This window comes from Protomyctophum bolini, assembly GCF_963924005.1.
Source record: "Protomyctophum bolini genome assembly, chromosome: 17".
In the NCBI taxonomy this organism is placed as follows: domain Eukaryota; kingdom Metazoa; phylum Chordata; class Actinopteri; order Myctophiformes; family Myctophidae; genus Protomyctophum; species Protomyctophum bolini.
Window position 1 is genome coordinate 32,485,622 of NC_137878.1, and position 21,718 is coordinate 32,507,339.

At 42.1% G+C, this 21,718-nt stretch overlaps 1 protein-coding gene across 1 annotated transcript in view; it reads right to left on the reverse strand.

The window, feature by feature from the left end:
• The window catches only part of LOC308331724 (semaphorin-6C-like), a gene marked incomplete at its 3' end in the record, with an annotated part of 69,670 nt that extends 52,939 nt beyond the window's left edge, over nt 1–16,731 (reverse strand). Inside the window, exon 1 of the mRNA XM_080787215.1 lies at nt 16,387–16,731. The remainder of the gene's footprint in view (nt 1–16,386) is intronic.
• Nucleotides 16,732–21,718: the final 4,987 nt, after the last annotated feature.

Below are 21,718 nucleotides of genomic sequence, written 5' to 3' on the forward strand. Positions count from 1 at the left end.
AAACGTACATCAATCTTTTGAAAATATCTACAAGCTTTTTTCAATTGGCCAAAATGTATATAAGTGGTTAATGTATGTTTTTTTAATAATAATCTAAATCGACCTAACTAGTAACTGAAGTTTTCAAATATATGTAGTGTAGTACAAGTACAATATTTGCCTCTGAAATGTAGTGGAGTAGAAGTAAAAGTACAAAAACCTCAAAAAGTACATTACTTAAGTAAATGTACTTAATTACTTTCCACCACTGAGTACAAGGATCAGAGCCTAGATTAGTGGCATTATAAGAATGAGCATATATGCTTACCCGAGACCAGAACCGTCCAACCACAGAAGAGCTTCACAGCACACATCCGGCCAATCGGTGTGGCAATAATGTCTAAACAAGGAAGAGATTGGAGATTGTCACTTGGTGACAGAGATGATAGCACTGTAAGAGCCATTTGAGCCAATGCCAATTTATCAATCAAGGCCTAGGTTGCCATAGTTACAGGGAGGGCATTTAACCCTGTCCCTAATTAATTGCAGGTGTTGCTGAAATAGGTGGCAAACAGTTTTCTGACTGTGCAGACAGGGACTGTTGCATTCACCACGTTTTGACTGTTTGTTATTTATGTTATTTGCATTCAAAGTATAGGATTCTGCACAGTAAATAAATATAATTTAATATCCACTCAACGAAAATTCTGGACACCAGTTATTTCAGTTTCAGCACACGTCTAAACTTCATCCTCAACCGTCAGCAGCACTTAATATAGGGATTTAAGCACTACTCTATCCATCTATCCATCCATCCATCCACCATCGATACATACATACATCCAACCATACATACTGTACATACGCATACACAGGTGTGTATATATTATCTATAAATGCACCGCATCTCTGTGTGTAGCCTATAGGTATGTCTATAATCCACATAACTCAAGAACCGTTCAAATTTGACACACGTGTTCTACACCACCACAGGGAGTGGTGTCAAGTCCGTGGGATAAAGCAAAAGGCCAGCCATAGGATGTTAATGGTAGGGTGTAGGGTCACAAGAAGCCCCTGTAAAAAAAAGATTGCCCAATACTAACAGCTGATCAGCAAGTGGATTCATGAATGTATGTATATAGACAATATTTTAGGCCAATAAAAAAGACTACATAACAAATTTCCCACTTTAAACAAAAGAAGCCTGTCGGCTGCCGGAATACTATGAGGTAAGGTGCATATCACGCGCACGCACACGCATCCTTATCCCTAAACTTATTTGCCATTTTTTACTATTTTGAAAAACATTTTAAAATAGTTCAAATAGCCGATCTACAAGCTCACAACGTGTCGACGTAAATTAGATCGGCCAGTTGAACTATTTTAAAATGTTTTTCAAGATAGTAAAATATGGCAAAGAAGTCTAGGGATGAAGGGTAAGGCGTGCCCAAGACAGAGCCAATAGTGTTCAAGAGGTCAATGGTTCCCAAACCTTTTCATGTCAACGACCCCCAAATTGACGCAATTAGCCCAGCGGACCCCCATTTAATGGCTTTTCTATCTCTGGGACCCCCAAATTGCCCCAATTTATATTGTAAAATCAATGTTAATTTAACTCTGAGAGTGTACAAATGACCCATAAGGGTCCATTTGGTTCCAAACTATCACTTAGCTGGGGACCCCCCTGGAACTCCCTCAAGGACCCCTGGGGGTCCCGGACCCCACTTTGGGAACCACTGGTTTAGGTGGATAAAAGTGTCTTGTGAGTGACCGCTGTTTTCAATACGGATGCTGGGGTTAAGTGGTTAAAAAAAACCTCGCTAATGATAGGGCTGGGCAGTACAAGTTAAATGATTATTATAATCGTATTTGTATAGTTAAAGTAGCCTACCTACAAGCTCACAATGCATTGTGAGTATGTAGATCGTCTACGTCTATATTTCACTATTTTTATGAAATGTATAGGCTTTTATATATTATTTTAAATTCATTATAATTTCCTATGCTTCTTCATTGTTTGGTTAATTGTGTATTATTGGTTTTCAATATATGTGGTTTGGTTAATTGTGCATTCCTAAATAGAGGCCTATCAGATCTTCCGTTTGAGTAAAATAATTAAATAATGTGTATTGCAATGAGTGAGCAACTTCTTAGAACGAAACAAAGCTATATATATAAGTACCAGTTATAAACTGTGATATATCAACAATATTTACATTTTACATCATCGATACTATCGTATAAATATAATAATTATATATGTTACTACTAGTTATACTTGATATAATTTTAAAACAAATTATTCTATTTCACTGTTACAGGATGGATCAATGTTATGCAAGCATACTAATAGAGCTATACTGAATTGAGCGAGAGAGACAGATAGGGAGAAAGGGTGTGTGTGTGTGTGTGTGTGTGTGTGTGTGTGTGTGTGTGTGCGTGCGTGCGTGCGTGAGAGAGAGATATGGGAATTGCCTGAGGCCACAGAGGTCTATGATTCTCTGTAAGGATGAGGACACACACACACACACACACACACACACACACACACACACACAGTGAGAGAGAGAGAGAGAGAGAGAGAGAGCGAGAGAGAGAGAGCTGTAGATGGGGGAGAGCATCTAATCTTGGGTAATGAGTTTAAAGTCCGACATTGATTTAATTTGTTGTAAACGATCATTTATCAACGTCCATAAAACGCCAGCGGTCCGCACCATGTGTCTTTGATCATGCGATCACGTCTGTGGCCGGTCGATACATTAAATCAACCACTTAAACCTGTGTCGTCTGGGAAAGCTTTTGCAATAAATAGCAGATCGACAAGCTCACAACGCGTTGCATCAAAACACTGTTCAGAAACCACTGTCCACGTTTAAATTAATATTGTTTCATGGGTTAGCACTTTAATGTGTCCAGCTCTCTCTAGAGAGAGAGAGAGAGAGAGAGAGATTTGCCATTTTATGGGTATTTAGTCTTCTTCAATTAAAGATATCGTGATGTATCGTAGGTGACATTTCTTGCAATACGTCAATGATCGCAAATATCGTGTAATATTGCCACAGTATTGAATCATAAGATAACTTGTCCAACCTATAGTCAACGTTATTTAACATTAGGCATAGTTGTACTGACTATTCAGTAAAATTAGAATGCACTTTTAATTTAATTTATGCAATTAAATCATAAGAAAACAACCAAAACAAATGCACATTTTTTAAATTTGATTATGTGGCTTCATGTACCAAAATATTATTTGTTATGAATTAGAAAGATGAATTAGAATGAATTTAAGCTCTTTTTTATGTCCATTGTCTCCCTCTCCTCCCACATACCCGCTTGCATATTGCAGTAAATGCACTTGCTGCCCCCGACCCGAGCTTCAAACCTTTTCACCTTTGACTATGGCTGACAAGAGTTCGGGCAGGTCACTATAGTTTTGTCACAATTATCACATAATTGCCATTATTTGAGATAATCATTTATTTTGCATAATTGTCATAATCGTTTCCATGTTGAAAAATGATCATACACTTTCATACATGCAAAGAATCTGACCAGTCTGAAGCGAGTGGTGCAACAGCACCCCCTATTGGTACTCTAAACATCGGGACATAGTCACATAGGTTAGGACATAGTCACACAGGGACAATAGCAGAAATAGCAGATCTGCAAGCTCACAACTATTTGTAAATGACACCGCCAGTATCGCTTTTAACTTCTTTTTTATTGAACTACCAGGGCACCAATAATGTGTTTAAGTGTTTTTGAGCTTTCTAGTTTCTATTAATTAACAATCATATGCTCATATTTACCGTAAAGCAGGGCTCATGGTCGCTAGTCAACGCTTAGAGTGTCATAGGAAAAAAAATACTCACGGCATGCACACAATACTGGGGCAGCCCGACTTTTATAGCCCTATTTCTCTGAATTACGGCTCAGATTGAGCTGGATTGAACACGCCAATGAACGGTCTTCTTCTTGATGTGAAATAAAGCCAGAGTCTATGGTGGCGGTAGGAACAGCGATCGGGGGGTTTTAGTTGAGGCAATGAGGTAATACAAAGTCATTAACTATACAAGTCATTTGTCATATCTGCAATGTTTGTTCATGAAGCCTAAAAGCCAAACAGTAATGTCATTTTTAATTTGTGTTTTCCGGTGTTCAATGCCCAAATACAAATTGAAACGTGTATGACAATTAATCATCAACTAAAATGTCAAGTAAGTACGTGGCGACAGTACAGGTCACACCCTCATCGTCGGCACCCGTGATTCTCAACTTGTAGATTGGCTATTCTCGCTTTCCACCAGACAGAGACAACATAGAAATGTATTAGTGTGTGTGTGTGTGTGTGTGTGTGTGTGTGTGTGTGTGTGTGAGGGGGGTAATTAAGGTGAAAATGGTTTTGTGTGGCTCTGAGCCAACGTCTAAGTCCACACACACACACAGTCACACACACACACAGTCACACACACACACACACACACACACACACACCAAGAACATTTATTGACCATATATGGTGTTTTACGAGTGACTTCCTGGTAAGAGCAGAAGAGAGTTGGGGAAAGAGAGAACGAGAGCGAGAGAGAGAGAGAGAGAGAGAGGAGTTCAACATATTTTCTTTTCTCTGACTTTTGACTTTCCATTCCTTTCTTACTCCTTCTGTCTGTCTGTCTGTCTGTCTTCTAAAACAGCAGACAGACAGCCACAGTAAAAGAATGTGACAGACGCACGCACGCACACACACCCACCCACACACACACACACACACACACACACACACACACACACACACGTAATTGACACAGGGGCGAATGGGGACAGGTCCCCTGTAGTTTCACTATTTGGTTGTCTGTCTGTCTGCAATGCCTGAGCTGTCTGTCTGTCTGCAATGCCTGAGCTGAATGTCACACTTGATTTCCCAAAGTATCACGTTATCCTGTTTTTCTTTTCTCTGTAGAGAGAATATTAGGTTCATTTGGAATGGCAAAAAAATCATGTAAAATGATGGCCACAAGGTTGTTCTGTCAACCATCCAATGTCACCGCTGTTCTGGTTCCATTGTTCCTGGAGACTCAACTGTCACAAATCACCACATCACCAAGTCACCAAATCACCACATCAGCACATCAACAAGAAACTAAGTCAGCAAATCACCAAGTCACCACATCAGCAAATCACAGAGTCACCAAATCACCAAGCAACTATGTCAGCAAATTACCAAGTCATCAAATCACCAAGTCACCAAATCAGCAAATTAGTATAGGCAATCTATGGAGAAAAAAAGGGCTCAACCTCAAACAAATTGCAACTCTTTCTACTTATTTTGTTTCATGAATGTATTAGTAACAATATATCAAAAGTCTGTCTGTCTGTCTGTCTGTCTGTCTGTCTGTCTGTCTGTCTGTCTATCTGTGCTTTGTGTGGGGTGCATAATTAGTTTAGACTAGTCATTGGGTTAAGGTTAGGTTTAAATGTGCTGCCCCGTGGGAGGTTAGGTTTAGGGTGAGGGTTTGAGATAGGTTGTAGTTGTAGGACTAATGACTGGTCCAACCAATGACTAGTCTAAACCAAAAACTGTCTAAACTAAGTACTGCACCCGCTTCGTGTATATCAAGAACTTTTCAACCAAACATTCCACGAACATTTGACCCCTGAAACAAAAGCTTTGTGGTCAGCTCTGACACACACACACACACACTCTCTGAGAACTTCCTGTCGTCCCATTTCCCTGTTTTCATATCAGTCGCACGCACGTGCGCGCACACACACACACACACACACACACACACAGAGGGGTGAGGTCATGACTTCTGGATGGAAAGTGGAAGTACCCCTAACAGCGTACATGTTGTGATGACGGACTAACTATACTGTCTGTCTGGACACACACACACACACACACACACACACACACACACAGTTATTGTGTATGTATGAGATCAGGTCGCGTGTCTAAACCTCCAATGAGAGAGAGAGAGAGAGAGAGAGAGAGAGAGAGACTGTAGTAAGGTGGCGATAAATATCGTAACAATTTGGACGATATTTATGTTATTTTGCAAATGTAATGGTGTGCCTCCTCGACAATAAGCTCTTCAAAAGTTCAAAGATAGCCAAATTCAATGTAAACCACGATGCAAAGCTTGCGGGAAGTGTGAATCAATTTGGGCCATTCCAATAATGATTATAAGCCAGCTTTCTTGTTACATTGATTTCCGACGAGTGTAACAAAACACAGCCCCCTCCCTCCCCGGTACTGAATGGAGTGGAGGAGAGGAGAGAGGGAATAGCTGTTGCTTTCCTAGTTGTCTCTTTACTTGAGAGCAAAGCCTTGTTCATTCAACGATGAGCCAAAGTTCACGCAGACACCATTCAAACTTCAAAGTAATAGCGCAACAGAACAAAACATGGCGAACCGTGTCCATTTGAGTTCATCTTATATTCTCCGTTCCACTTCCTGCAGAATGCAAAGCCTCGCTGTGCATCGCAAGCTTGACAACGCAGGAACGCATCTCACCAGATCCTACACTTAACCCATTAAGACCTGGGGCCGATTCTACAAATGCATTGGCTTCTAAATCAGTAGTTCTCACACTTTTTCAGATAGACACAAGATAAATAGCTTTAGCTTTATTGTCATTCAATAATACATGAAATGCATTACAAACTGGATGAAATGCTATCTGGGGGAAGAGAAAATGCGGTGGATGTGAACAGAACGGTCCTCTCTCTTCCCAGTGAACTGTGGCGTTACTTCAGGAAGCATACTAGGGCCTTTACGGTGACAGCATGACATCAACATGTGACTGCAATTTGTTCTTGTTTCACGGCTTTCCTGGTGTCGGTCAAGAACAAATTGCAGGTTGAAAAAGCCCTTCGCTCTGAGCTCGGTAATTCTATTCGTTGATCAGTAGGAATGCACTGAGGAGTCGGACACTTGCTGGAGTACTAATAGATGTCAGTATGACTATGCATGCAATGCTCTAGATAGCACAGTGGTTTTCAACCTATTTCAAGGTCATTATTTATTCGTCATTTGAGCCATGGGACCACAATTTGATGAGATTTAGCCTCTCAGGACCAATACTTGGATAAGATTTTGTCCACAATTCAATGCTGAATTAATAATATCAAATAATTCTACGTTCTCTAACTGTGCAGATTAAATTAATTAATGCAGATGTTTAACATTAATTAAACTCTTGGGAGTGTAAAATCAAACCAAATGGAACCTTAATTTTACACTCTCAAGAGTTAAACATCTATAGGGGTCCATTTGGTTACAAACTTTGTATCATTTACTATAGCTGGGGAACACAGTGGAACCAATGGACTCTAGAACCTCAAAGGCACCTCTCAAAACAAATATCAGACTACACGTCTCACACCTACTCTAGGACTCACCTAACTTGCAATGGGCCTGGTTTTCAAGATACTCACGGGACCATGTGCCCATGCACCTGTCAAACTACTTCAAAAGAGTTAAAAACGTCCATGGGCAAAACACCAGAAGGAACTCTATACTGATACTATAATGCCCCCTAGATTCGGCACAAACATGGGGATGAATTCATTCCCCTATGTCAGTGGTTTTCAACCCTTTTCAGTTCAAGGCCCATTATGTATTAGGCATTTGAGCCACGGACCACCATTTGATGAGATTTAGCCTCTCAGACCAAAAACTAAAGAATATTTAGTTGTCGTTGATCAAAATAACACTTCTTCTTAAATTATCTAATTGTGTAGACTTCTTTTAAATGAAGTAATGGGTCCATTTGGTTTCATTTTACGCTCTCAAGAGTAAAAGATATCTATAAGGGTCCATTTGGTTACCATTTGGTTACCACCTAGAAAAGCCTCAAGGACCACTGGTTGGAAACCACTGCCCTATGTCACCAAAATGTGGAAGGCCCTACCAGCAGCAATCAAACGGTGTGACTGCCAACCTCCGTCAAAACCGTCATGAAAGAGAACCTGTCTACAATTTGAAACTGGACCTAGTCTTCTAGCTTTCCAAAACAATTACCAAATATACTTTGGCCTCTCCTAGCATTCATGATTTATTGTGTAGATTTTTATTTCATTTATTTCATTCGTCACGATGTCCGCGACAAAGCCGGTATTTCTTAAAAGTTATCAAAAACGGCTAATTAAACATAAAACAAATAGCGGGTTTAGCAAGTTCGGCAGGGAAAGACAATGGAAAAAACACGGGTTTAGCGGGATCCGCAGCTAAACTGATTTATTTAAAAGACAGACAGACAGACAGACAGACAGTCAGTCAGTCAGTCAGTCAGTCAGAGACAGACAGACAGACAGACAGAGACAGTCAGACAGACAGTCAGAGACAGACAGACAGACAGACAGACAGACAGACAGACAGACAGACAGACAGACAGACAGACAGGGTGATGTAATCGGAGACGTTTTGTTGAAAAGAATGTGAAGCGGCTTAACGATGCCTCAGGGCTTAAAGACATTCATTCGCTAATTAGCTCGTAGCCAATTAACACCAACCACTGCAGTGTGTGTGTGTGTGTGTGTGTGTGTGTGTGTGTGTCCCACACAGAAATCCACAACACTGACATTCAAGCATGAATGCATTCAAGCAGAATCACAAATCTCATTGAGTGAGTGAGCACACACACAGACACACACACACACACACACACGGCTTAAGCCTATTATTTGTTGAAAAAAATGTGTGTTATGCTTTGTATTCCAGCACACAAAATATACAGCTCTGATCCGCTACATGGACACACACACACACACACACACACACATACACGAGCGTGCAGTGAGGAATCGCCTGTCATCTCCACATTCAGGCGCCGTACCTCACTGAGAGTGAGGTGTGTGTCTGTCTGTCTGTCTGTCTGTCTGTCTGTCTGTGTGTGTGTGTGTGTGTGTGTGTGTGTGTGTGTGTGTGTGTGTGTGTGTGTGTGTGTGTGTGTGCTTGTACGTGCATGTCTGTGAGAGTGTTGAGGCGGGGGGGGGGGGGTGACAGAAACTCGAAGGACAAGAAAAAGAGAGAGAGACAAATAGAGACACAGAGAGAGAGAGAGAGAGAGAGAGATGAAGTGAGTTCTCAGTAAAACGTTTCCCAAAACATCATAACATTAACTCTCTGGTAATACAAATAAAGAAGAAAATGTCTAAATGGGTAAATATTTTTATGTTTTTTTATATTTCTGGGCGAGAAAAAAGAAAAACCTTTGGACTGCATATTTGGCAGCGCCCTGCTACTTAGCGTTATTGAACACAGTTGTATAGGATCAAACACATGACATTAAATCACTGTACGAAGCACATTAACTGGACAAGAAAGAACACAATTCCTCAGCACTTCCAACAGCAAAAAAAATAGCTGTGTTAATTGAATTCCCAATGAAGTGTACAAATGGAACCAAATGGACCGGTACGGTAAGGTCCGTCACAATTATTACATAACCGCCTGACCGCAATTATTTGAAAAGATTGCAATTATTTGAGAAAATTGCAATTATTTGAGATACTCTGAAAGTATAAAGTTTGTCTGTCATTTCTTGCGTGTTTCGTCATATAATTTTTCCTTGGAAGCACTCCAAGGAACAGCAATGTCCGTGTTTACCTATGTGTTCACCTATGTGTCCGTGTGTTCACCTATGTATTGTGTCCGTGTGACGCTAATGAGCACGAGTATGACTATTAGTACCAGTAGGGGCGCTGTTGTGCCAGAAACAGAGAGAGAGAGAGTGCTGCACTGTTGCCTGCTAATGAGAGAGAGAGGGGGGGAGTTGCACCACTCAGACCGTATTTCTGTGAAACCAAGTGAAACAATATTGAATGCCTCAACTCCTACAACAAAGTGCTCATTAGGGTTCAAATATGATCATGCAACATAACTGTTTGTAAAGTAACAAAGTAGAACATGTACTCAAGCAGAGTACTTAAGTACAATTATGAGGCATTTCACTTTACTGGAATATTGCCAATTTTCAGTACTTTTACTTATACTCCACTACATCCCACAGGCAAGTATTATACTTTTACTCTATTATAGAGGATATGCGAGAAAAATCTGATTGCATTAAAAGACGCTAAACTCACTCGATTTGCCACTCACTGTTATTCATGTGTATATACCCTCTATAATAGCCTATCCACTACTCTACATACATTAACCCCTTTAGCCCTATACATTTTGGCCATCTGAAAATAGCCTACAAGCTTGGTTTGAATTACACTTCACTCACCCCAGAGTTGTAGGTGACCAATCAGAGCCCAGTGCTGTGACGTTTGAATGTGTAACCGTGCCTTGGAAATTAATCTTCCACCCGAAGTTCCTCACTAATATCTACACCGTGATATTAGTCTTGCCATGCCAGGCTAATTGTTAATATTTACAAACAGAAAAGCGGCCACTACGATCCGGTTCCAACCGGTACCCAACCGTATCAGGTGTATACTTTCCAGCTTTTGCAGAGATATTACCCCCCCCCCCCCCCCCCCCCACACACACACACACACACACACACACACACATGTGGGGGTGAGGGCTTTTGTGTGTGTGAGCTGTGTACACTTTTATCTGTTTTTTATCTTTTTCTGTTACTTCATAAACTCAAAATGTGTGGTTCATTCAACTTTGTTGCGTGCGTGAGTGCGTGCGTATGTGAGTGCGTGCGTGTGTGAGTGAGTGCGTGCGTGCGTGAGTGCGAGAGAGAGAGAGAGAGAGCATTATAGTCCTCTAATCGGGTAAATCCGCTATTTTCATCGGAGAGGCACATGCACGTGAAAGCTCGTGTGTGCATGCTTTCATGGAAGTGAAACACACACACACACAAACAACACACACACACACCACACACACAATCTCACCATGTACACACACACTAGACAGCAATCCCTTCTCTTCTGTATTTTCCCCCTCAGAGGCTCAGACACACACACACACGCTGTGTGTGCGCGTGTGTGTGTGTGTGTGTGTGTGTGTGTGAGAGAGGGGATTAGAACAAAAGGCGAGTCCCACGGCAGAGATTTGAGTCAGGAACAACAACAGCAAGCAGACACACTACTCATCTAACCCCGCCCACCAGGGACTCACAGTGCATTGTATCAAACACACACGCAAGGTTACTCCTCCGCTCACAATGCACACACCATGACAATAGTGACAATACATGTCCACACAATACTGAAACAATGCACAATACCTGTCCAAACAATGCCCATACAATACATCACACGATACGTGTCCAAACAATACTATTACGTTAATAAATGCTACACTATCTATATGAAATCAATGAAAACATGAAATTGTAGTGAGGGGTCCTTACAACTTTCTCTCTATAAGGGGTCCTTGGCCTAAAAACAAACAAACAAACAAATAAATAACTTCTTTGCCTTTTTTCAATTTTTAAAAACATATTTGAATAATTCAAATAGCCAATCTACAAGCTCATCAATGAACAATTTTAAAATGCATTTCAAAATAGTAAAAAATAAATGTTTTTTCAACAGTGGAGAGCATACAATGAAACCAAATGGAACCTTGTGGGGTCCATTTGGTTTAATTTTATACTCTCAAGAGTTAGATATTTGTTAAACATCTACATTACCGGTACTTAATTTACAAGTCTACACAATTAGAGAATGTATAGAATTGTTATTTTGATCAATGCTTGTTATCTCTCCTATGGTGCCAACATCAATACAATACAGCATAACCCATTCTGACCGGGCACCCATTTTGGTGTTGGCATCATGTTATGCTTTAGCTATTGAAAAATAGCAGATCTACAAGCTCATATCGCGCCACCGAGTGGCGCGATACGAGCTTGTAGGTCTGCTATTTTTGAAAAATTCGAAGAACGACTGACATTTTTAGAATCTGATCTCAGGTCAGAATGGGTTAATCAGACCAGTGTGTGTCCCGTGGAAACCTTGTATGAATCTGATCTCAGGTCAGAATGGGATAAAATTGTGGACAAAATCTTATCCAACAACAACAAAAGTCTTGGGTCTGAGAGGCTAAATGTCATCAAATGGTGGCCGTGGCTCAAATGGCAAAACAAATGATGGGCCTTGATACGAAAAGCGTTGAAAACCACTGCACTAGAGAAAATAGGGCCCCTGGTCTAATAACCATGACCTGCATCTTTCCCTCATTGTAAGCCTATAAGCCATCGTAAGCCTAAAATAGTTTTTAACCACAAAACAACAACAATTTATCTTGCGAGTATACACTCAGTGGTGGAAAAAAGTATTTACATGTTTTACTCAAGTAAAAGTATATCAATACTGCAACGGAACTGTTGTACTTGTTTTAACTGTTGTACATTGTACTTGAGTAAAAGTACAAAGCAAGTAGAATTACACATTATACAGAGTTGAAGTGGTAGGCCTAAATGTATGTTTTGTAATAATAATCAAAATCTACAACGCAACTAAAACTTTCAATTACATGTAGAGTAGTAAAAGTACAATATTTGGATCTGAATCATCTGCGTAGAAGTAAAAGCATTGGAAATTGGAATCACTCAAGTAAAGTACAAATACTTAAGTAAATGTACTTAATTACACTCCGCACACTGTCAATTTAGATTTTACTATACTTGACATTTGGCCCTCACAACTATAGTAACACGCGTGCGCGTGTGCGCACACACACACACACACACACACACACACACAGCTGAGGACTCTGAGTGGACCGACCATGCAGGCCCCCAGAGTGGCTGGTCAATGTTAAAGCCGCGAATACCCTACTAAACAAAGCTGGAACTGCAGGACATGCATTGAGGTGGATGGACGTTCAGTGACGTCATGACGCAAACGTGCGTAAATGTTCACCTCAAAGCTGAGACCGCCGCTCGAGACAACCATAGCCAACAGTGGTATACTTCACGGAGACTCACGGGTGCCTCAAACGCCACTGAACAACTTCCATTGAAATTAATAGCTTGGGACGGGGTTGTCTGGTCTCTAGAGTATATAACTCTATGGGACAGAAGAGACGAGTCATTTGTTTCATATATCAAATCCCCTCCAAACGACTTGCAACTCATAAATAAACCTCAGAAGAACCATAAACCATGTCATTAAAAACCCAATAACAACTGAATAATATCCTCACAATGTCGGGTGAAAACCTTGTATGTCCAAAACTGTTACACAAAAAGATAACAAAAAAAGTGTTAAGGTGGTTGCACACTGGACGCACTCTTTAGTGTTAGTGTAGTTATTTTTTTGTCACAAGACTCACAAGCTCTTGGAAATACTTGTCATCGTCTTAACGTTTATAACAGTGGTTCACAAAGTGGGGTCTGAGGACCCCCCCAGGGTTCCGTGAGGGCGTTAGGGGCATAACAATCATTTTAACCACTTTTACCATAATTTACAATTTGGCTATTTTTGAAAAGTCTTGAATTGTTTATCTTAAAGATTTTTAAATATATATTTTTCTTTTAAAAAGCAAACCTTTTTTAACACAATTCTTCGCTTCTGGGGGTCCCTGGCACAGGATACAGACAGACAGACACCCTGGTAGCCATCGGGTGAAAACCTTGCATGTAACACTGAAAATAGCAGAACTACAAGCTTGTAGACCAGCTATTTTCACTGTTTACATTTGCTATAGGGCATTAAATGACATATAAAGTAGACATTTTGAGATAGTAGGTTTGTGCCCCGACAGCACCAGCAGATAGACTGATAGACAATAAGGTGGTAGGACAGTTTTATAGGAGCAGCATGTCTCATATGTCACCCTGTGACGGATGAGTCTATCGTTGTGATGGAGCCCGGCTGATTGATCCTAATGAAAAAATACTACAGCAGACAGGCCCTCACACACACACACACACACACACAAAAACACAGTCACACGCGCACACACGCGCACACACACACACACACACACACACACACACTCGACCTTGAGATGCGAAACAATAAGTAATAACTGGTCTCTGAAACTGGAAGATGGATGGATAGAAGCCAACTCACATAATCGGTAGGCAGGTTTGGTCATTTCAAACAACAATTTTTGTCTTCTTCTTTTTTCTTCTATTACGGCGAGAACAATAGCTTCTATTATAGCATGACAACTTCCCAGGAATAGAAAGCCTGCAGTTTCTATTAGCTTGGATTCTCCCAAAAGAACTGTCGACGGCCCTCCTCTGAGACACAGGGTGAGTGGACAGAAATGGTGTCATCTTATAATGAGCATGTTAGTGAGCAGCAATTATATGAAGATAAGGTTGGAAGTGGGTTTATGGAGCATAATTCTATGAATGTTCTGTGTATTCCTGGGAGTACTGTGGTAACTGTACAGCTGCTTACTAACTGAACGTGACAGGGCCTCTCAGGCTTTGGATCGGCTCTTGAGAGCTGTGGACATTCTTCTAAGAAGCACTTTAAATGCACACTACTGTTTAAACAAGCATTATGGAATCAGTCCTTGATTTTTATCCACCGCGTGTGTCTATGCATTTGTGTTACCATACTTGTGAGGAATGATCGTCATTTTAGTATGCCTTAATGGACAAACATTGTCCTTACAATATTTATTTCTACAAGTTTACTCTATTTGAAGGAGGCATATCGCCGATTGATTGATTGTACTGTAGTTTGTGATTCTGTTATTTAAATTATTGAAATGCTTCATCATGCTGTTTTTATTCCTATTGAATGTAAAGCACTTTTGTGAGTATTTTCTGTGAGAAATGCTTTATAAATAGAATAAAACGTACATAATATATGCTCACATTAATCACTGTCATCACACCGAGTCGAAACGGTTCTCGAGACGATGACACTGCTCGATTTTTTATGAAAAATGCCACAAAAAAAAAACATTTTCAGCTCCAAGCTCCACATTGGAGCTGAAAGGCGTAATGAGAGATGTGTGTCACGTTTTGTGATGATTGTCCCCTATGCCACTTTAACAAATGTACGGACACGCACAAGCGCACACACACACACACACACACACACACACACACACACACACACACACACACATTCCCAAAGTTGACTGACAAGTAATTTAATTCCCCCCCCAAATTACTTGTGACTTAATAACCATAAACCATGTATTTAAGTTATTTTATTTTATTGTATTAATGTTTTATTAATGTGAGACCAGTTGCTTCTATTTCAGCATGCTAACTTTTCAGCAATAGAAAGCCTGTAGTTTCTGTTGTCTTGGAATCCCTGTCGATGATAATGGAAGTTGAACCAAATGGACCCTTATACAGGCCTGGAACTCTGAGAGTGTGCAAAAGATGTACACTCTCTGAGTTCCAAATGCAACCAAATGGACCCTTAGAGGTTCCAAATGCAACCAAATTCACCATTAGAGGTCTTAGAGTCTCTGACTTTGAAAGTGTACAGATGGACCCGTAACAGTTCTGTCTGTGTACACTCAAGAGTTACGGTGCAGGGCCTTGAGATTCAAGCATAGAATGACTGAAGTAAAAAGAGACACAAGTAGCATGTGCTTAAATTCATATTTAGAAAATGTTTCAGATGTAAAAAATGTCTGAGATGATGGAATGGTGACGGATGATGATGGTCATGGAAGGGGGGCCTTCTGAAAGCTTCATGGGGAAAGATATTACACTACAAAATCTTAAAAATATAACTGTCAAAATGACCTCTCAGATATGCTAGTGTTAAGACCCCACGCCGTGGAACCCCCTAGGGCGGTCCCTGAGAAGCACTCAGGGTCTAGTATGTGAGAGTATGTGCTTGTTCTCTGGGGAGGGAAGAGTGATGGAGAGACAGACAGTTAAACTGTCATGTCTGTTCAATCGGTCTGTTTGATAAACTGTCTGTCTGGATTATTCATGTTGGATTAACGCTTTCTCTGTCGGGCTGTCTGTCTGTGACTGTGTCAACATGAAACCAAAACGAACCGAACCAAGTTAAACGTGTTTATTAGGAGTGTGTGTGTGTGTGTGTGTGTGTGTGTGTGTGTGTGATGGTGCTGATGAAGAGTTGGAAGCAGACAGCATGCTCTTGTAGTGATTGACAGTCAGTCAGAAAGGTGCCAGACTCTGTTCCACTCTCTACTGGGAATACACTGATCCGATCTCAGACACGCACGCGCACAACACACGCACCCCAGAGAGGGGAGACTAGGAAATAACAAAATAGGGGAGACAGAGCGAGAGAGAGAGAGAGAGAGAGAGAGAGAGAGAGAGAGAGAGAGATGGAGAGAGGCACAGAGAGAGAGAGAGATGGAGAGAGGCACAGAGAGAGGGGGGGGAGAGAAAGAGAGATAGAAAGAGCAAGCAAACCTACAAGGCTGCAAAGCACGTCTCGGACCGACGCAAACGAGCGCACACGCGCACAGAGAGAGAGAGAGAGAGAGAGAGAGAGAGAGAGAGAGAGAGACAGACTGAGACTCACCTTCTTCTAGTACCAGGCACCGGCAGCTCAGTCCCGCGCTGAACAATTAATACAACCATAAAAAATACAAAATAATAACAATAATCCACAGTGTTGATGATAATTCCCAGGACCACACGCGCGCAGACACACACGCACACGCACGCACCGCGTGAATGGTCGCTTCTAGGAGTCCAGCGGCAGGCAGCGAACACAAAGAACGCACGAAATCTACTGCAACGCGACTGATTACATCCCGATACGCGCACGCACGCACCAGCACGCATGCACACAGACACACGTGCACGCGTCCCCACACACACTCACACACAGAGCGGTCTGTGTGTGTGTATGTGCTGTTGTGATGTTTCGTGCAGCGGTCCGTCCCACACACACTGAAGTGAACACACCACCGGAAGACTGGAGCGCGCCGCCTCGCTGGGCCACGCCTTCCTCATTTGCATATGTGTCCGTTGCAGCCAATTAGAGAGATCGACCACCCCCCTCGCCCAGCCCTATGGGCATGTAGCCCCTCCCCAGACCCCACTTCAAATGCATAAGGTGTGTGTGTGTGTGTGTGTGTGTGTGCGCGCGCGCGCGTGTGCGTGCGTGTGTGTAGACAGACAGTATGTGTACTGTAGATGGATGGAAAGACAGACAGACAGACAGACAGACAGACAGACAGACAGACAGACAGACAGACAGACAGACAGACAGACAGACAGACAGACAGACAGACAGACAGACATATCGATAGATGCATCCTCGGTACCTCACATCAAACAATCTACTTCCGGCACAATTGAAAACATCACATCATTCACATCACCACAGGACATCAAATGGCTCTTGGAAGGTCTCAAACCAGACATAGCCTTATGGGTTCAGATCAAGAAAGACATGATGCTATATGTCGCAGGGAATTACCCCCAATCCAACCCTTTAGATGCAGAGTGCCAAGAACGGAGGTTGATTTTGTCAGAGTCTTTGGTATGGCCCAGCTGGGGATCAATCACCGACCTCACAGTCTCAGGGCAGACACTCTAACCACAAGGCCACTGAGCTGGTAATGAACAGCTACAGAGGTACAATATTCTCAGGAACAATCTCATAGACCAGGGGCAGCCAATTAACCTGTGTGTGAGAGAGGATCTTTGTTTTAAAATAAACTATTTGAAAATAATGGTCAAATAAATGAAGTACCCTCACATAGAATTATAAGTTATATCCTGCACATGCATAATACTACATTCATTAAAACTCTGAACTCTAGGGACTGGGGAGAGAGGGAGGGAGATAGGTGTGATGTATAATGAATAATGATCATTATAACAATGTGAAAGAAAATATTTTAAAAAAAGGGAAAAGGTTATTTTCGTGGACAATCAAAATATGTTGTAATTTTTGATGTGCATGGTGTCATTAAAATGAATGTTGACACGACACACAAAATAAAACATGGCACCTTATTGTTTCCAAAAGCTTGTTTCCTTGCAGGACACAGCACTGCTGACGTGGACCAACTATACTACTATACCTGGACTTGAACGAAGAAGTCTGTGTCATGTAGTGGACATACAGGGGGCATTCCAACGTGTGGCGTCACGGTCTAATGGCTAAACTCTACTCGAGAGGAGTGTCTGGAAAGCTGCTCCCATGGCTCCAAAGCTACCTATCGAACAGATCCCTCAGAGTTGTCCTGTCAGGCCAGGCCTCAGAACACTGTTCCATCAATGCCTCAGTACCACAGGGCTCAATCCTCGGTTCCCTCCTATTCAGTAATTAAGTCCGTCGTCATTTTGTAGTGCTACGTTACGTCCGGGTCAAAGTGGCACCAGCTCCCGTCCGCATATCATTGTAAATAGAATATCTAAACGCGTGAATCTTTTTACAATGACGTTATTCTTCAGAAAGGAAGCCATTGAGGGTTAAAATGGGTCATAATGCTTCCAACTCGAGTAGAATTATTAATGTTTTGTGTCCATGACAATAAAGACTATTATTATCATTATTATTGAAGGTGGTAACAGTCCATTTGCTCAGTACAATATTTCGGGGACATATTTAGAATGTGTGCATGCAGGCTTGAGTATGTTGAATCTAGTTTGCATGCATATGGGGCGGCGGTGGCTCAGGGGTAGAGTGCCTGGATGGGAACCGCAAGGTTGCCAGTTCGAACCCCAGAGTTACTGTCGAAGTGTCCTTGAGCAAGACACTGAACCCCTAATTACTCCCGATGTGCTAGTTGGTGCCTTGCATGGTTTCCGCTGCCATCGGTGTATGAATGGGTGAATGTAATGCACAATCTATGTAAAGCGCCTTGGATAAAGGCGCTATATAAATGCACCATTTACCATTTACCATTTATTAATGAGGATTTAGTTGACACAATGAAATAAAATGGCGATAGTATCCGGTGTGGGGCAGAAGGCCTGTCACAGACAGATTTGGGAGAGCAGCAGCTTTGTTGTTGCGAGGAAAGTGGTAAAATGAGACTTTCGTGGTTGTTTTCGTCTCAGATTTAGTCCGACAGAGCGTCACAGTATATAACTCTATGGGGACACTAAAGCGACACAAAAGTAGGACCCGGAAGTATCTCTGGAGGGGGCGTTCATGTCACGGCTAAAATACTGAATTGCTATTGCTCTCCTCTATGCACACATGAGATCTCCAGCAGATGGGGACTGAGGCTCAGTCCACACATACACAGGTACACTACATAAATGTATATGCGTTTGGGTGGGGAGTCGCCCACACGCAAACGCCTTTAAAACGCCTTTCTGGCCCATAAACACAACTCTTTAAAAAAAACGGCCACAGTGTAGAAAAGTGTTTTAAAACTCTGTTTTTGCATCCCTGTGTGTACAAGAAAAACTGATGTTTTGGCTGGCTCTGCCACTTTAGCTACAGTATATGGTTGAAGAGATTTTTGTAAACGAGGCACTGTATAGACGCAGAGATTTTCAAAAACGAAAAAGCTACGGCCACACCAGAACATGGCCCTCCCATGCAGGCTCCAATACACACATTGGACAGCGCCAACGGAAATGAAAGCCTGGGTATCGAGGCTACTAGGCTAGACAGAACCTAACTCATAAACCAACAAGGTGGAAAGAGCGGCACTACACAATGCTGTCCGGGTGTGGAACAGCCTACCAGAGCATGTAGTTGATTCCATCGCAGACAATGGCCTTCAAGCCGTTAAACGCAGAGTTTCTATAGACATCTCCTGACCACCCCTCACACTGACTGTTGAGCTGCAGTGAACCGTATGATTGACCAATGGATTATTATCATTATCTTAGTTGGCAATTGTTCACAATTGCATCTAAAAGAAAAAAGAAAACATGAATTGATAGACAGGCAGGCAGGCAGGCAGGCAGACAGACAGACAGACAGACAGACAGACAGCAGTCTTTATGTGTGTGTGTGTGTGTGTGTGTGTGTGTGTGTGTGTGTGTGTGTGTGTGTGTGTGTTTTATCAAGGGAAATAAGCAAATAACTATTACTGTGTGAGTTAACATCTCTTGCCCTAACTGATTACATTGGCATGAGGCAGACACACGCACGCACGCGCATGCACACACACACACACACACACACACACACACACACACACACACACACACACACACACATTCAAACGCACACACACACTGTTCACGATTCAAATTACACAGATTTGACAAAACATTGGGAACACACTGACCTGGGGACCACAGAGCGAGAGAGAGAGAGAGAGAGAGCTGACAGACACAGACAAAGAGAGAGACCATAATGATAAGAATGTTATTATTGTTTTCTTAATTTTTTATCCCACAATTTTGTAACCCGTTACTCTCCCTCTGCCAACCTGAGGAGAGCCCCGAACTGAGCCCATGCCTCCTTCAATGCATGAGGAGTGAGCAGGCCGCTTCTTATCCAACCTGTTCCTTTCCCCTCCATCAGGCACCCAGGCTGACCAGGGGGAGGCAGTATAAAGACCAGGATTATTGCATGTTTGTTTGGTTGTTTGTTTGTTTATTATTTTACGCTATACAGGGAGAACATGCAAACTCCACACAGAAAGGCCCTTTCGCCAACCCCACCAGGGTATGGGCGCTGATAACACGGAGAACACAATCCCAGAACCCCTGTCTCTCCAGCTCTTTATTACAGTTTTTCACGATTGTTAACACACAAAAATTGGCACAATTTGCACAACCTTCACTGTACCTATAATCGCTCAACATAATTTGCACTACATCATACCCCAGAGACGAAATGTTGTTATAATTGTCATGGGGTGCGGTACAAACGGGACGAACCGAGGCGAATATATTCAGATCCAATTCCTCATGGGGGCCGAGACCCCTGGTCCAATTCCTCATGGGGGCCGAGACCCCTGGTCCAATTCCTCATGGGGGCTGAGGCCCCCTGGCCCCCACAGACTCTATACGTCAATGTCATATATCCCTTATCTGCATTAGACTCTGACTTTCTTTCTTCCTTCAATTACACATCATCTTGTTGTCCAAACACTACACACAATGTTCCGTTGTTGCACACACTTCTCACATAAAATCTCAAAGCATCAACCTACAACACACAAATAGTCAAATCTCTAAATATTCAGATCAGGTGAGCAATTTGCAATCAGGACTGCAGCATAAAAGGGACTTGAGAGCCTCTGTTTTGTTGGGAGAACAACAGAGAACCTTGAAGAGATCGACAACCAGATAAGGAGAGGGGTAAGATTGAGAGGAGGACGAGGAGGAGGTAGAGGAGTAGGTAGAGAGAGGAGGAGAAGGGAGAGGAGGACAAGGAGGAGGAGGAAGAGGAAGATGAAGAAGATCTGTCATATCTAATGAGATTTGGGCAACTGTGGTTGACCATGTGCTCAATCATGGCTTGACCATGAGCCAGAGGGTCCAACCCAATCTCAGCCACTACACAGTTGCTGGCATCATTAGAACATTTTTCTGTTCTATTCCTTCCACCTTATTCTCCTTTCCTGAATCCTATTGAGGAGTTCTTTTCAGCTTGGAGGTATACAGGTATATGAACAGAACCCACAGAGCCGGCTTTGAGCAGGCTGGTTTCCAGTAAAAAAAAAAAAGAGAATTCGGCTGCATATTTGTGTGCTTTGTGTGCTTGACTATGAAAAAGTAGGCCTACACAGAGTCATTTTACAAAAGGAGAAATGGCTCATTCTCGCAGAGTCATTGTCATTCATGTGTGTTCCATGTCCATGATTGTGTTTTCAATGTTTCACTTCATTGTGCTGTAAATGCTTGGTAGTGTGTAGCCAATGCTTAGTTGGGTGTACTGAATGTAATGAATGGTATATGTGTGTGTCATTTGCAAATATGGC